Below are 6,000 nucleotides of genomic sequence, written 5' to 3'. Positions count from 1 at the left end.
CATACAACAAAACAATAAACAACGTAACGTGAAGTCCTCCGGCTATACACATACAAGCCAACTAAAGACGACCGGCCTCTCAAGGCGCACCAACCTGACTCATTAGGGGAGGGTCGGGGTGGGCATTCAGCCTCTCCCTCTCTGCCTCCCCGTTGCGCCCCTGGTCTGGTCTGGACCTTGGCGCGATGCTTCCCCTCTCCTTCCACCCACGATGCACCAAGCCCTGTCTGGACCCTGGTGTGGGAGACCCCGAACCTGGAGAGGGGCTGACGTCTGGACCTGGATCGGCAATCCTCCCGCGATGCACCAAGCCCTGTCTGGACCCTGGTGTGGGAGGCCCCAATTCTGGAGAGGGGCTGACTTCTGGGTCTGACGTGGAGCCGCTGACCGGAGCTGAACTGGACCCCGGTGGGGGAACAACTGCCCGGAGCAGGTTCAGGCACCGGTGGAGCAGGCCGGGCCGGACTGGGAACACGCACCACTGGCTTGGTGCGGGGAGCAGGTACGGGGCATACCGGGCTGGCAACACGCACCACTGGTTTGCTGCGAGGAGCAGGGACGGGCCGGGCCGGACTGGAGACATGCACCACAGGTCTGGTGCGAGGAGCAGGAACGGGCCGGGCCGGACTGGGGACACGCACCACTGGCTTGGTGCGGGGAGCAGGTACGGGGCGTACCGGGCTGGCAACACAAACCACTGCTTTGGTGCGGGGAGCAGGTACGGGGCGTACCGGGCTGGCGACACGCACCACTGGTTTGGTGCGAGGAGCAGGGACGGGCCGTACCGGACTGGGAACACGCACCACAGGCTTGGTGCGGGGAGCAGGTACGGGGCGTACCGGGCTGGCAACACGCACCACTGGTTTGCTGCGAGGAGCAGGGACGGGCCGTACTGGACTGGGGACACGCACCACTGGCTTGGTGCGGGGAGCAGGTACGGGGCGTACCGGGCTGGCGACACACACCACTGGTTTGGTGCGGGGAGCAGGTACGGGGTGTACCGGGCTGGCGACACGCACCACTGGTTTAGTGCGAGGAGCAGGGACGGGCCGTACTGGACTGGGAACACGCACCACTGGCTTGGTGCGGGGAGCAGGTACGGGGCATACCGGGCTGGCAACACGCACCACTGGTTTGGTGCGAGGAGCAGGGACGGGCCGTACTGGACTGGGAACACGCACCACTGGCTTGGTGCGGGGAGCAGGTACGGGGCGTACCGGGCTGGCGACACGCACCACTGGTTTGGTGCGAGGAGCAGGCACGGGCCGGACTGGGAACACGCACCACTGGCCTGGTGCGGGGAGCAGGTACGGGGCGTACCGGGCTGGCGACACGCACCACTGGTTTGGTGCGAGGAGTAGGTACGGGCCGTACCGGACTGGATACACGCACCACTGGTTTGGTGCGTGGAGCAGGAACGTGCTGGGCCGGACTGGGAACACGCACCACTGGCCTGGTGCGGGGATCAGGTACGGGGCGTACCGGGCTGGCGACACGCACCACTGGTTTGGTGCGAGGAGCAGGTACGGGCCGTACCGGACTGGATACACGCACCACTGGTTTGGTGCAGGGAGCAGGCACGGGCCGTGCCGGACTGGAGACACGCACCACTGCTTTGGTGCGGGGAGCAGGCACAGGCCGTACCGGACTGGGAACACGCACCACTGGCTTGGTGCGAGGAGCAGGCTTGAGGCGTACCGGACTGGGACCCGGCGCTGGAGGTCTACGACTGTACCAGTCCTTTACTCTCCGCGCCCAGTCCTCCTCTAGTGAGGACTCCTCCTTGAGCCCCCACGAGTGCAGTGGTCGGGGCTCTTCTCTATCGATCCCCGACCACCCTTTTAGCCCCCCCAAAAATGATCTTGGGGCTGTCTCTCGGGCTTCCTCCTCGGCCGGCGCCTTCTGTGTTCATCTCCTGCCTGGGCCTCCCCCTTTACCCAGGGTCCTTTACCTGCCAAAATCTCCTCCCATGTCCAAAAACTCTTCCCCACCTGTGTCCAGGGTGTCTGCTGCTCCTGGGCACGCTTCTTGGTCCGTTTTTGGTGGGATCTTCTGTCACGATCGTTGAGAGACGGGTCAGACCAAGGTGCAGCGTGGTATGCGAATATGTTTATTTACTCAATAAACATACAACAAAACAATAAACAACGTACCGTGATGTCCTCCGGCTATACACATACAAGCCAACACGGAACAAGTTCCCACAACTAAGGTAGGCAAACAGGCTACTTAAATATGATCCCCAATCAGAGACAACGAGCGACAGCTGTCTCTGATTGGGAATCACACCCGGCCAAACATAGAAATACAATACCTAGAACATAAACATAGAATTTCTAGCATAGATTCTCACGCCCTGACCAAACCAACTAAAGACGACCGGCCTCTCAAGGCCAGGGCGTGACACATAGAGACTTACCCAGAAAGACTCACAGCTGTAATCACTGCCAAAGGTGATTCTAACAAGTATTGACTCAGGGGGTAGAATACTTATCTAATCTATTTTCCATTAATAATTATATCTATTTCATTTATTTTTCACTTTGACATAACAGAGTATTTGTTGTAGATCGTTGACAAAAAAAGACAATTAAAGCCATTTTAATCCCACTTTGTAACACAACAAAATGTGGAAAAAGTCAAGGGGTGTGAATAATTTCTGAAGGCACTGGTCAAAAGTTTTGAGAATGATACAAATATTAATATTCACAAAGTCTGCTGCCTCAGTTTTTATGATGGTAATTTGCAAATACTCCAGAATGTTATGAAGAGTGATCAGATGAATTGCAATTAATTGCAAAGTCCACCATGAAAATGAACTTAATCCCCAAAAAACATTTCCACTGCATTTCAGCCCTGCCACAAAAGGACCAGCTGACATCGTGTCAGTGATTCTCTCGTTAACACAGGTGAGAATGTCGATGAGGACAAGGCTTGAGATCACTCTGTCATGCTGATTGAGTTAGAATAACAGACTGGAAGCTTTAAAAGGAGGGTGGTGCTTGAAATCAATGTTCTTCCTCTGTTAACCATGGTTACCTGCAAGGAAACACGTGACGTCATCATTGCTTTGCACAAAAAGGGCTTCACAGGCAAGGATATTGCTGCTAGTAAGATTGCACCTAAATCAACCATTTATCGGATCATCAAGAACTTCAAGGAGAGAGGTTAAATTGTTGTGAAGAAGGCTTCAGGGCGCCCAAGAAAGTCCAGCAAGCGCCAAGACGGTCTCCTAAAGTTGATTCAGCTGCGGGATCGGGGCACCACCAGTGCAGAGCTTGCTCAGGAATGGCAGCAGGCAGGTGTGAGTGCATCTGCACACACAGTGAGGCAAAGGCTTTTGGAGGATGGTCTGGTGTCAAGAAGGGCAGCGAGGAAGCCACTTCTCACCAGGAAAAACATCAGGGACAGACTGATATTCTGCAAAAGGTACAGGGATTGGACTGCTGAGGACTGGGGTAAAGTCATTTTCTCTGATGAATCCCCTTTCCGATTGTTTGGGGCATCCGGAAAAAAGCTTGGTCGGGAGAAGACAAGGTGAGCGCTACCATTAGTCCTGTGTCATGCCAACAGTAAAGCATCCTGAGACCATTCATGTGTGAGGTTGCTTCTCAGCCAAGGGAGTGGGCTCACTCACAATTTTGCCTAAGAACACAGCCATGAATAAAGAATGGTACCAACACATCCTCCGAGAGCAACTTCTCCCAACCATCCAAGAACAGTTTGGTGACGACCAATGCCTTTTCCAGCATGATGGAGCACCTTGCCATAAGGCAAACGTGATAACTAAGTGGCTCTGGGAACAAAACATCAAAATGTTGGGTCCATGGCCAGGAAACTCCCCAGACCTTTATCCCATTGAGAACTTGTGGTCAATCCTCAAGAGGCGGTTGGACAAACAAAAACCCACAGATTCTGACAAACTCCAAGCATTGATTATGCAAGAATGGGCTGCCATCAGTCAGGATGTGGCCCAGAAGTTAATTGACAGCATGCCAGGGCGAATTGCAGAGGTCTTGAAAAAGAAGGGTCAACCCTCCAAATATTGACTCTTTGCATAAACTTTATGTAATTGTCAATAAAAGCCTTTGACACTTATGGAATGCTTGTAATTATACTTCAGTATACCATAGTAACATCTGACAAAAATATCTAAAAACACTGAAGAAGCAAACTTTGTGAAGACCAAATACTTGTGTCATTCTCAAAACTTTTGACCACGACTGTACATGTGACCACCACAGAGCTGGAACTTGCTTTACTGACCATATTTATACTTTTACACAAATTAGCCTATGAAACAAATTAATAATGACAAGATAGACTAATGGGATAATTTAGTAGAAGCCTAAACTAGATAATTAGGCCTAGATCATTATCATCATTAATAACCACACTGCAATTGATCTCATTCTACTTGAAATGCTTCCACATTCCATTTAGTAGCTTATCGTTTCTTCACCCTTGTACTGTATGCGTTGAATCGCACATCCAACTTGCTGTGCTGAGATGAAAGTTGCATAAGATTGACGATAGGAAACTCGTCTCAGGACATTAGGCTACTGTAATACATCATGTTGTAGGTAGATTCTGACTGTGCCCTCTAAGCACCCATAATAACTAGCCTAGCCTAGTCTACTTTTGATTTGTTTGTTTTATATGTACAAAATAAAGATTATTAACCGATACATTATTTGGTTCACAAGTGGTTTCCCACTGGGCACACACTGGTTGAATCAACGTTGTTTCCACGTCATTTCAATGAAATTACGTTGAACCAATGTGGAATAGACGTTGAATTGACCTCTGTGCCCAGTGGGTTGTACTTTCTGGTGTTTGTTTTTAAAAGAATGGAAAACGAATGTCGACATGAGCTAACTTTATCTGCAGTAGGCCGCTGTTCTTTATGTTTTGTTCTCTATGTCCTGTCCTCTATGTTATTTGAGTCTGTGTTGTCTTCTACGTAGCCTCCTCAAATTCCTTCAAGGAAAAACACTGTCCAATCTACTGCAGAGTAGACAACATTATATTCTCACATTCTATTCTATTGTGATGTCAAGCCTCATTATTAGCCTACATTATGTTTTGTAGCCATGATAGAACACTCAGGACAGCGCATACTCACATTTTAATAGGCTTGCGGATAGTGTTCATAGTAATGGCCCTTTCTTACATGTTCTTATTCAATATTCATATATGAATATTCAATATTCATATTAAAAACTATAATATGTATGGCATAATACACAGACAATGTGGGAGATGTGTCAGGTAGTCTAGCGGTTAGGAGCGTTGGGCCGATAACCGAAAGGTCGCTGGTTTGAATCCCCAAGCCGACTAGGTGAAAAATATGTTGACATGCCCTTGAGCACAACCTGGTCTCAGAGGATTTCAGGTTATTCTGTACGTAAATCCGAAACACTCCATTTAGTATGATATGTATTCATTTGTGGATATCCATTTCATATAATATGTTACGAATTACAATTCATACGATATGTTATGAATTTGCGATTGTACAATAATTTGCAAAATGTACAATATGTTACGAATTCCAATTTGTTGTGGCTAACGTTAGCTAGGTGCCTAATGCTAGCTGGCTAACATTATCTAGGGTTAAGGTTAGGAGTTAGGTTGAGGGTTAGCTAAAAGGGTTAATGTTAGGGTTAGGGTTAGCCAACATTCTATGTAGCTAAAAAGTAGTAAGTAGTTGCAAAGTTGCTAATTAGCTCAAATGCTGAAGTTGTCCTCGATGAGATTCAAACACGCAACCTTTGTAATGTCTAGCAACCCAAAGGTTGCTTGTTCGAATCTCATCACGGACAACTTTAGCATTTTAGCTAATAAGTAACTTTACATTTACATTTTAGTCATTTAGCAGATGCTCTTATCCAGCGCGACTTACAGTTAGTGAGTGCATACATTTTTCATACTGGCCCCCCGTGGGAATCGAACCCACAACCCTGGCGTTGCAAGCGCCATGCTCTACCAACTGAGCAA

Source organism: Coregonus lavaretus (assembly GCF_964263955.1).
Source record: "Coregonus lavaretus genome assembly, chromosome: 24".
NCBI classification, from domain to species: Eukaryota; Metazoa; Chordata; class Actinopteri; order Salmoniformes; family Salmonidae; genus Coregonus; species Coregonus lavaretus.
This window is presented reverse-complemented; position numbering follows the sequence as displayed.